Consider the following 12,547-nt stretch of genomic DNA (forward strand, 5'->3'; position numbering starts at 1 on the left):
GCTGACAAAATTTAATCATTGCTTAGTAGCTGTTCGGGATCTTTTGATTTTATCACACAATCTAGCCTAACAGACGAAGTTCGCCAAGTTGTCATGAGTACTTCTCATGTAGCTCTGCGGATTCTTGATCCGCTAACGAACTTAATACATCTGATACCTGCAGGACAGTTACTAAATGGGCCATGTGGTTTTGGCTCCCACTGTTTCCAAATTCGAAATGAACATTATTTAACAGAGAAAGTTCCGCTCAAGAAAAAGCCTCCAGGCCTGAAAAATGAAGCCAATTCAAGAAAGAAGTTTCTTGAGGTTGGCTCCAAAAGCAAGTCAGTCCCCATAGACCCCGATGTTAAAATGTTCTGCTTTACGGCAGCAATTAACAGTTTACACCCTGGCATCCCGATATGCAGTTTTGGTCCCAATAGCTAATTTCCCCCTTCAGTTATAACTGAGCTTGCTAAACTGCATGTAAGGCCCCTTTTTAAATTTCATTAGGGCTCAAAGTTTGGCAGAATTAACTGATTTGACTGACACGCGCTCATATCGGTCAACTCTGCTAGTTCAAGTCACAGAACTGGATCAGTCAGCCGTGTTTGTGTGGTGCTGTTTTTTTTGGAACATCTTTTATATACAGTCTGTTTCGACTAAAATTTATGATTTTAACAGATGGGTTCAGCATTTGGGGGAAAACCAAAATTGCCAATTACCAAACCCCAGTCTTCGCAATGACACACATTTTCATAGCTCCCACTGTGTAAACAGTCATCTTGCAAATCAGTGTTTAATTCTAAACAAGAACCCTGTCCTCATATGTTTATTAATGCACTTTAATAAACTCTGATCGTTGATGCTTTCAGACTTCTTCTCCCTTTAGAGGTCACCAAAGCAAATCATCTGCCTCCATCTCACTCTAGTCCTTGCATTATTCCCTATATGTCCTTCTTCACTGCATCCACGAATCTTCTCTGTGGTCTTCCTCTTTTCCTCCTGTGTTGTAGCTCTGTATTCGACACCTTTTGTCCACAATTCCTCCTATCCACATGTCCAAACCATTTCAGCCTTGCCTCTCTACCTTTGTCACACACTGCTCAATCTGAGCTGTCCCTCTGATGTACTCATTTCTAATTTTGTCCATCCTCGTCACTCCCAATAAAAATCTTAACATCTTCAGCTCTGCCACCTCCAGCTCCACCTCCTGTCTTTCTGTTAGTGTTTGCCATGCTTTTGAGCATGCTTTCTTAATAAAACCCAACACTTCCTTAAGGGTTTCACAATTAAAGCTTCCCAGCGAAGGGTGGGGAGTATCCCCAGTAAGCAGCCAGAAACATTTTAATTTGAAACAGATGGTGGATGTTAAGAGCAAACAGAGGTAACGGCAAACAAATGGGACTAAATTAGAAAACAATTTGAGAAGTCAAGTAGATCGGCCTTTGGTTATACAGTAGTAAGAAAATGTAATTTGTGAGAGAAAAGCCAAACTTGATGTCATTTGATTTGACACTGAAGGTTCTTTTCCAGGACTAATATGGTAGTGGTCTCCCTGTGCATGTCTTTCAAAGCTGAAACCACATACACACATGTGGACATTGGACAGCGCTGAAGCAGACCAGAGAGTGACCTCACCGCTCAGGACTTTCAGACTGAAAACATATAATTTCGTGTGTACATATACAACACCATAAAGCAATCATTGATTCACATATTTCACACTGGCAGGCTCACACACAGTTTTCACATGTATTTACTCCACCAGCGAGCCCGGAAGAAGAATCCGTGTGTAGGAAAACATACAAATACCCTCATATTGTTTTCCCCTTGGACTTTATGAGCTTGCGGAGCTTTCTTTTCATTTGAGCGCCAGAAATATTTTCTTTAAAAAAACATATTTCCTTCTTCATCATTTAATTTTTGTGTATTTTCTTAAATTTGTAAATTAAACAGCATTTCTATACTGCACTGGCTTTTTAGCTGTTCCTTAACAGTTCGATGAAGACAGTTAAGCAGGCTAGAGAAAAGGAGAATGACATTCAGCACACTGTCCAGCCAGCTGGAAGCAGGGATCAGATGCTCAGGGCACCCCAACTGCTCGCCTATCATGTCGCCCAAATTTTATGTTTCTCGTGTCTGTTTTTTAAACCCATTTGTTGGTTGAGTTTAGATTCCTGAGTCATTCAGCATTTCCACACTGCTGGTACTGTAGACTTGTTAGTTAAAGAAGCATAAAGCAAAGTAAGAAAATACTGCATTATGAGTAAATGTCTTGCATTCTTCAGTCTTACTGGTATCAAGACTAAAGAGTAAAACACGCAGATTCAGCCTTGATGCATCATTATGTGCATCAAGGCCGTAATGATGCATCAATTATGTCAGCAGCGTTTTACCGATGTTACAGGTTGATGTTTTTCTCACTTAATGAGAATTCAAGTTTTCAGAGGATTTGTCCTAATTTCTGACATAAATAATAATAATGATGAGAAAAATCCTCTGTACTTTCTGTAATATTCTTAGAGATCATGTGGGTACGTAAAAATGTATGCATCATTTTGTTCATTCCAGTCCTTATATATCTATATCTATATCTATATCTGGCATTAGAAGATAAAGTTAGATTTCTTCTCCGTCACAGAGCAGTGATAAGTTTGGAGTATTTTCCGTTGTGTAACAGAAGCTTTTATAACTGTAATTCAGCAGCAGCAAAACTATAACCTTGGCACACCAAAAACTTCCTCCTCCCACACACACACACACACACACACACACACACACACACACACACACACACACACACACGCACATACACCCTCATCCTGTCTCTGCAAACCTGCCTGTGCTGCCACCTCCCACACATTTACTCTATTCTGGGCCCACACACACACTTGTACACACAGACACACACATATTTTCACATTTTTTTTCTGAGAGAAATATTCAGTAGCATAATGACTTCCTACCTGCTGTAAATCACTGTCTACAAGCTGCCTGCTCAAGTGTGTGTGTGCATGTGCATGCGTGCGTGTTTGTTGTGCATCACAGTTCAAATTGAGTTCATTTGATTCATCTCTCTCACACTCTTTTAGATTTAATTTCAGTCATTTCTGGAGAGCCTCTTCTCTCTGTTTTTCTCGTTCAAATCCAGCAGTGCATCTGCCGACCTGATGATTGACAGCACTAAATTAAAACCAAACACGGCTGCCTCAACATGAACGGTGGGCAACATGAGTGCTTGGCTGACAAAACAATGATGATAGTTTTGCACTCTGGAGATAAAATAATCAGTTTTCGGTGGTATTATTTTTGTGTCAGAAATGATTCTATGTCTTCATCTGCCTCTGTGGCCAATCATAATACCCCATTCTTAGTCATTTCAAGTCAGTCTTAACCCTAAAAATCTACTTTGTAATGCTAAAAGTCTCGGTGGAAGTGTGAATTCAGACCAGGAAATGACAAAGGAAATTATGTTTTGTATCACTTTACATGAAATTGCGCAGAAACCTTGTTGGTACAGTGACTGTGTTCGTTGATGATTTCGTTGATGGCATTACTGGACAACAGTGAACATGAACAAGTGTTTATCATGCCAACGCTTTATTTAGATAAAATTGCAGCATTTTTCCAACTTTCAAAGCTCCCAAATGTGTTGTATCTGTTGTAATTTGCTGTATGGATGAAGCAACTTGAATGATTTTACGAAAAATTAAGTATCTGCCAAGTTTTTGGTATTTAAACACAGCCAGTCCACACTGAAAAGTAAGGTCAGTGCAGAAGCGCCTTAATTCAATTTATTTATGCAGCACCAAATCACTACAACAGTCGCCTCAAGGCACTTTATATTATTGTAGACCCTACAATAATGCATACAGAGAAAAACCCAACAATCATATGACCCCTTATGAGCAAGTACTTTGGCGACAGTGGGAAGTAAAACCCCCCCTTTTAACAGGAAGAAACCTCCGGCAAAACCAAGCTCAGGGAGGGGCGGCCATCTCCCCTGACCGGTTGGGGGGAGAGAAGGAAGACAGGACAAAAGACATGCTCTTAAATCTTCAATGACCAGCAGGGGGTGACGGCTACGGTTTCAAAAAGAAGACTGTGACGTCGGACCCCAACACACGCACACACACACCGTGGGTATAGTGACACACACTTATTTTATTATAGCCGTGGTTTCGGCTTAAGCGCACGGGACACAGACACTCCCGCTCAGTAGTCACTCCGCTCCCTTCCTCGACTGTCACTGAAACATAAGAAGAGTCACAATCAGTCACTCGTCCCAAACACCTGTTCAACCCCGCCTCTGCACCGCCCCAGGAGCTCACCGTGCCACCCCTCCTCTGCAGCGGGCCAGAGACCACACCCGCGCCACGAAGACTTACTATGCAGAAGTCTTTTGGAAAATGACCTTTCAGCTCTCTCGAGTTTTTTCAAATACATTTATGGCCTCAGTTGTTAATTTTTGGTTCATTTAATTGGTCTCCATCTAGAGTCAAAGGGGTCAGCGCTACGGCTTCCTTGTGATTGTCACTACCATAGTGATCTGTAAATCACAATATAGCCACAACCTAATTTATTTCACTCAAAATGTAACTATAATTTAAATGAACATTATGAAACCAGGGACTGGGGTCATGGGCATTTTCTCATAGGCCTTTATAGCGTCTGACTTTTCAAACAAATGCTGTCCATTAGAAGAATTGCAGGTTTATGTGGTGTATATCTTTCGTATACAGTTTAGATATCTGCGGTTGATCTTATAAACTGAATCTCATTGCTGTTTATAACGTTTCTCGCGCTCAATGCGCTTGTACATTTTTATTTGCGACGATGTAAATGCTTGTTTTTTATTGCTTCTTTTATTATTCCATCTGCCTTCTTTTAAAGAATGAGGACCTGCTTTTGGCAGCTTATTGCCCACATTTTGGCGTCAGTCCCTCTGAATCGAACAGCGAGGGCTTCTTTTTCGAGTTACCTTCTTGTGGTGCCACTCAACGTTCTCAAAAGAAGAAATGTTTTGTTAAAGAGGCAGGAAGGTTGAATTTTGCTCCCACAAGAGCAGAAAATAGACCAGAATTCGGTGCAGCTGCAGTAAAAGACAGGACGGGTTATGAAAAAGTCTGACTGTATTTTACCTGGAAAAGCTCTCTGACCACCTACACGTATAACCCAGAGGTGACAGCACCAGCTCAGGCACTCTCTTTTGAGGCTGTCAAAGCTCTTTGGGAAATGTAGAAAGTGAAAAACAGAAATAGAAGTGAAGGAGACATTTTGAAGGGTAGTTGGGATGGAGAAAGTGTTACATTTCCCTTCCTAAGACCTGGATTTTTCTGTCAGTAGGTAGAGCTGCATGTGTTCCTCTTCTGCTAAACTTCATTTCACTTATTTCATGCTGGGAACATCCTGGTGAAACCACAGACTCCTGCTGTTGGCCTTCACTGGACCAGCTTGAGCTCAAAAGCCTTGCTCAAGGGCACAGTAAGTGTGTAGAAGGAAGGTGATGTTTCTAATTTCCATTAAGACGTAAGCCTTGTGCAAACATCATAATTCACACATGGCTTTTTAATTTTCAACACGGAGTTGTGTAAACTTTTACCTGGCCTAATGTAAGAAAGCAGGTATTGTAATATAACTGCTGAGAAAGTGAATTTTTTATTTATAAAACTTTTGGCAGGGGGTGAAATTGGCCACAGATTTTATTTGGCCTGGCACAGAGAAGTCTTAAAGTGCTTTAAATTTAACTTTGCAGCAACCTGCAGTCAGCCCGCTGCTGTGGTTCACACATACGCCACTTTTGTTTTCACCAAGAAATATAAAAGGATGTTTTCTCTCAGACATAACTCCCTTTCTTCACATTTTGTCCAGATTATACTAATCTTTATGGACTGCACTGCTGTCTTCAATTCTTGTAAAGAATTGATTTAAAATTTAATTTCACATTTTTTTGACTCATAATTAGCATCAAACTGTGCTTTCTTGGAAATGTCTTTGCAAAAGGGAATATTGTGGGGGGCAATTTTTTAGGGTGATATACATTTAGGGAACTAAAAACCCTAAAAGTCCAAAAGAGAGAATTGGAATCAGGTGACAGGTGAGAGTTGTGGGTGATTACACCAATCTGACCTGGGCACTGTGGTCATATGGGTGGATGGATGGGTCAGCAGGCGTTCATTTCCTGTTTCTGCCTGGTTCAATTATCACTTGATGACTATAACACAATGACAGTGATGACTTTTCCTGAATCCAACCACATTATCTCTGAATCTAATTCCAAGAAGAGGTATATTACAGCTCACTGGGCTTGGCGAAGGTAGAGCCCTGTGTTGTCATTCATGCTTGAAGTGTGTCTTTTCTTCTTCCAATGAGAATGACAGTCTTAGGATACTGGGCTAGGATTAGATAGGCACACTGCACAAATCATATTCATTCAGCTTACTTTAGAATGGATTTAAGTAGTAGTAGATGTTGTGGATATTTCAGCCCTTATTGGCACAATTTACATCTACAGATGGTTGAAGGGCAGATGAAACACCTAGTTATTATGCCAGTAAATGAACCAGCTATTGGGGCACTCTAATAGCACACACACACACACACACACACACACACAGGCATGGGTGTACACACACTCTCTCAGCAGTCCAACTTATTGTTCCAGTAACTTCTGTGTCCCTCCAGGTAAAACAAAGGTAGAGTTTTATTGGAGGTGTGTGTGGTTTCAGTCCAGTTGGGGCCAAACAGAGCAGAGCCAAAAAACAAACACACTGCCAGCTGCCCTCAACCGGCCCTTCTCCCTCCACCCCCCACCCCACCCCTCTCTCTCTCTCTCTTTGGCTGTATAAAGTTGTTAATCACTGAATGGAAACCATTAGTAACATGTTTAAATAATTTACTTAGCGTCTGACCACCCAAAGCACCAGAACACTTCGGCTGCTGCTCAGAAACTCGAACCCAGGCTTTGTGTGTGATCAGTCCATGCATGCATCTATTTGGTATACATATAACTGTGTGTGTGTGTGTGTGTGTTAGTAGAGTAAAGGGATCTGACACCAGCTTGCATGACCCTCTTCCTCACCAGCTACGTTCCATTTCTAAACATACCATTACCTCACCTGAATCGTCTCTGCTGTGGCCTAGTTCCCCAGTTTCTATGCTTGTTACCTTTCTGTAGTGTTTATTTCCTCACCTCTGTCCTGTTGCACTCTCCTTGATTACTCTTGTGAGTACTTATTCTTAAACTCCTAAATCTTTCAATTTAAACCTTAACCTTAAATACCTTCTCTATCCCCCTTTTTTGGCTTGTGATTGTGTGCTCTTTTACTGATTTTTTTGCCTTGTCTCCTTTCTTTAGATTTGTTTCCTCACCTTTGTTCTACTGTAGACTCCTCATTTAGTCTTCTTCACTCTTAGTCTTTAACTTTACCTGAGTGCTTGTCGTTTTTGTTTCCTCACCTCTCCTTCATCTTTATTCCCGCAAGCGAGTCCTTAGTCTTTCCACTTTGTCCCGTTCCCATTGCATCCTTGTTCTTTTTCTCTTTTCTTGGTTTCCACATCTCAGCAAGGTCTCGGTTTTCTTGACAAGTGCTTTTCCCCCTCCTTGATGTCCTTGAGCTTTGTCCTCACTCTTTGTCTAACCTTCCTATAATTTGTGCCCTTTCTCCTGCTCTTTTGGTCTTTTTTCCTCTTCTCAAACTGTTTTTCTCTCCTAAACTCTCCTCATTTACTCTCTACATTATGTGCTTTTTCCGTCCATCTGTATTCTTGGGTGCGTGTTCCCTTTTCTTTGTCCTCTTTCTGTTCATTGTGTATTCTTCCCAAAATCCTCCACCTGCCTTTTACATCCTTGTTCCTTCTCTTTTACCTCTACCTTGGATCCCTTGTGATTGTTCACGTCTTTATCTTTTTTTTCTTTATAAATTCCCCTTTCTTTTCTTAACGAGCATTAATTGTTCCATCTTTTGTGTTCCTGTTCTCTCTCCTGTAAGTTAATACCCATAAGTATCCATTCTCCAACTGGATCCCTACTTTCTTATTTCCTTATGTATTATTGTTCCCTTATCTGAGTCCTCATCAGTGGCTTTGTTCCTTCTTTATCCTATAATCCATACCTGTTTCCTCATTTGTGTCCTGTATGATTGTTCCCTTTCTGTTTCCTTGCACTGTTTCATCCCTCCCTGCATCTTTGTCATGTGTTCTTCCTCTTTATCCTTTTAGTCTTAATCATAGAGTATCAAATATGGAACGGGGATCTAATTTGTATTCTGCTCGTGTCTTTTTTACAAATATATTATGCAATGAGTGACAGACAGGGCAAGACAAACGCTCGCAAATATGCTTTCTCTCTGTTTTTTTGTCACAGGAATTCCAACCATTTGAGTTGGTATGCAGCACCCTAGCGGGCCAATTTAAGAATAACTAGCCACACGTACACGCGCGCAAACACACAGACACACGCGCACAGAGCTCTGTCCTCAACTGTTTCTTTCACTGAAAGTAAATGAGAGGCTTATCTACTGCATATCTGAACAAGACACTGTAGGAGAGGGATTACTGGTGAGCGTGCGTGTGGGTGTGTTAGTGATGCATGCATACTCTCATAATGATTCAAGGAGGGAAGGGATTTGTACAAATGTTGATCTATTATCTTGTCGTTTTGGCAACATTATTCCCAACTGTCATTCCAATGAAGTCGGATGAAATCGAGTGAAAGAGAAAGGGAGAGAGAGAGAGAGAGAGTGCCTTCAGCCCTCAGGATTGAACAGCCTCCCACACACTTCACAGAGCAGCACACACACATACAGACACGCACGCACACACACACACACAGCCTTTTGTTCTTACTGCATGGTTAATGCCCACACAGTGTTCATACCTCCAGGGTTTGGGCATATGTGTGTATGAGTCTACTTGTACATACCTGCAAGCACATGAATTCTCTTGAATCTCTTGTTGCTTCATTTATATCAACATGTTTATTTAATTAGTTTCCATCGAACTTCTATTTTGTAAAGCAGTCTGTCAAGAGGTCTGAGGGCATTCCTGTACAAGGAAACTGGGATATTGAGAAGTAGTTGCAATATCCTTTTGAATTCCTCAAAGTTTTAAAGGACAGGTGTGTTGGAAAGATCCCAGCAGGACAAAGCTAGAGGATGGATTCAACAAACTGCTGAAAAGCTGCCAAGTTTCATGTCCAGGGTAAAACTGACAGTTCAAACAAGGTCTGGGTGAAGGCAATGGTGAGAGGAGTTTCACTTTCAGCTCCTCATACACTCTATAGACTGCTTGTCATCACTTTTAAACACACTGAGTACCTTTAAGCCTAATTCTTCAGGACGCATAGCTGACACTGAGAAAGGAGAGTAATCTAATTCCAGAACCACAAGCTAACCAGGTACCTTAAATCAAGAAGAGCAAAAGTAAGAAGCAAAGTGAGACAAGGACAAACTGAACACGGACCATGATCTGAAATTGACTCTAGCCAACAACACCCCCTCATACCTCCTAATAATGACCTTCCCCCTTCATGTTTCCATGTTGCTCTTTGAAAATGTCTCTGAGGATCCAACTATGTTGTTTTAGCTGGATGCACTTATTCATGGCATTGTACAGCGTTATGCCATTTGACGCAGTTCACTTAATCCTTATTTATATCATACCGGGTTTGGGTGCAGCCCTTCAGCTCATCCACTATCATGTTAACTCCTCTCCTTTTACTATAGCTTCTGATTGGCTGCATTTCACAAACAAAAGATTTGAACAGCAGGTGGGTTGTATAGATCTTATATAACACAAGCAAAAATATAACAGGTTTCATCAATACATGTGTTAACCTTCATATAGATATTTCTGCATTCATACAAACAGCACATGTAATGTTCTTAAAACTGTCCTTAAATGTTGTGTTAAATGTTGTGTGAAATGTGTTTTGGTTGGACGATTGAGGGCACATTATCATGCTTACTGAAAAGAGGACCATTCAGTTTGCCTACACACAAACGTAAAAACTTAGATCGAGTGTGTTTTTCCAAGTAAAGCATGCCGTGGGTATAAAACACTGCCTAGATCTATTTCCATGTCTATGAAAGCAGAGCTGATCTCTGCTCCTTTATGTTAAGTAACTGTGTTTATTTGGGGCATTTTGATAGATCACTTTTTACAAGTGTTTGAGTGTGTATCACTTCTACTATTTTTACCTCTGAGTGTAGCCTCTGAATGCACCTAGTTTTGACCTACCTACAACTTGGGTGTCTCGTCATGCCCTTTGCCAGCCCACACACACACACACACACACGCACAACTGGCACGTATACTTCCCACGCTCATACACACACAAACAGCGCCAGTAGCTATGTCTCTCCTACGCACAGGAACTGGGGCAGGTTGTGTCGGTGAATGTATGAATAAAGCTTTATGTAAGCCATTCACTACAGGCTCCCACTCACACAGCAGATTGTGACCATTCAAAACTTTCATTACAAAACCAGTCACCTTGCATAAGGTTGAAGTGAAGTTAAGCCAAGTTAACCATGTAAGCTGAAAGGTCAGTTTCACCGCTGGTTTATTTGTGGGGTGTGAGTTGAATTCTGATGGATGTTGACGTGTGCGTGATAGCAGCTAGTACAACTGCAACTGGCAGGTTCATCCATATGAGACCTCCAAACGGCAAAAAGAGGTACAGTAGAAGTCAAGTGATTTTTTTCTTTTTTTTATTGGCGATGATTTTTAAGGAAGCCATATGTGGCTATTTAGGATAGGATTGTGAAACATTCACTGAGTTGAAGTCATCTTGGGTGCTTTTAAAAGATCTCTTCAAAAAGCCACACCAAGTAGAAATTGTGTAAAGGTATATTGCTAGGTCAAAAGAATAATAAAGGACATCAGTATCGTTCCCAATGGGCTTAAGAGGGAACACAGAATCCCTTCAGTCAAAAATGGTCTTTCTCCAATATTTAATGATGGTGCAGCTCTGTTCTGTGACCTCCGTGCCCTTCCTTGCTCATACGTGGAAAGCCTAAGGCAGGAAACACCTCTGATAATTACAAACCACATATTTGCATATGAATATTAAAGAATCTGTAGACAAGGGCAACTTTTTTGTTAACCAAAGTTGCTTTCAGTTAAAGCCCTATTGGTTAACCAAAATGGAAAGAAGTGTGGATGGGTCCAGAAACAGAGAGATCACAGTTGTTGAAAAGCTGTCTCAAAATCACCAGATATGGTCTGAGGGTGAAATTACCTCGTATTGCTCTTGAAAATGTATGTGCATTTATAAAACATTACCGCAGGATGGAACAGGAAGTGTTAAGCCAGCAGCTCGTATGAATTATATAAAATAAAAGCTGGTCCGGGAATTTCTTGTCATGTCAGCTTTTATGAATGTTTAAGTAATCAAAGGTTTTCTGGTTACTTTGAACAGGATCTCGACCATTATTCTCATGTGTAGAGTTATATTCTGTATATTCAGTGACCAAGCTGTTTGACAGCTAAATCAAACTTTTAATCTCAACTCACTCTGGACTCGTGGTTAACCCAGAACTGACGTTAATCCACTTTCCTCTTTGGCACATCCTCTGCTGCTGTGCACACTGGCACATCCGATGTGTGCTACAGGCGTCAAAGGACACATGAGCCATGACTCATTGATACTGGAGTGTTTCACCATAGGGGAATTATGCCATGCACATTACTGGATTCACACTGTGAAAGATCTAAAAAAAAGCTGTGCCTTGTCTTGACTATTATTAGTACCATACGTCCCCTGTAGTAATCACCAAGATCGTATGCCTTTGGCTGCATTTGTGTCAGCTGACCATAATGCTAACCAATCAGCATCACCGGATTATAATGCTAGCTAAACTCAACTGAATCCCCATTGTTGCCCAACTGGAGTTTTCTTCCACATTCTTTCACTCTTAACACCATGGAAAACACAAAGATATGACCCAAGGTTGAGATAATGTTTCTGGTATTTGTTTGTCTGTCTTTCTGAGTGGGCGTAGGGGTTTGGGGAGTACATGTGAAAAACACAAGTTAGCTTAAATTTAACGTTCTTGCTGCTAAGAATAAAACATGTTTTCCTCCAGTGCTATTTATAGCTCTCACGTTGGGCCCCCAGACACAAACGTCACTGAGCCCTGCTTACCAGCACTGAGGCCACAGTGTGTGTGTGTGTGTGTGTGTTTCTGTCGCAATCAGAGTGCGAGGGAGGTTGTTTAAACTCTGAGATGAGGAAATACAAAGCAAAAATGCAACTTCAGCATGCATGTTTATGTGTGCTCTGTGGCTCTGTGCCCCTTCTGCTGTCAGGTGTTGGTGTGGTTAAGAAACGTTAAACAACGGAAACACACACATATACACTATCTACTGCAGTTTTGCAGTGCAGTTACAGTGCCTGCAAGCACTACATCTACATCTGTGTGTGTCTTCTTTTGTTTCTGCGTATCTGTGAGCATTCTCGTGATTGCTTTTCAACCAAGTGCATACCAAGTTAGATGTAACCCAGAGAGGAAGGAAAGGTGCTAGTGCTGATTGCTGCTCTTCGACTTGGCCTTTTTGGACG

The 12,547-nt window shown here is 41.2% G+C and overlaps 1 protein-coding gene across 5 annotated transcripts in view; it reads left to right on the forward strand.

The window, feature by feature from the left end:
* The window catches only part of hivep2a (HIVEP zinc finger 2a), a 121,426-nt gene that overhangs the window by 84,097 nt on the left and 24,782 nt on the right, over positions 1 to 12,547 (forward strand). The gene's annotated exons all lie outside the window — the stretch shown is intronic.

Source organism: Pelmatolapia mariae, linkage group LG15, assembly GCF_036321145.2.
Source record: "Pelmatolapia mariae isolate MD_Pm_ZW linkage group LG15, Pm_UMD_F_2, whole genome shotgun sequence".
Classification (NCBI taxonomy): Eukaryota; Metazoa; Chordata; class Actinopteri; order Cichliformes; family Cichlidae; genus Pelmatolapia; species Pelmatolapia mariae.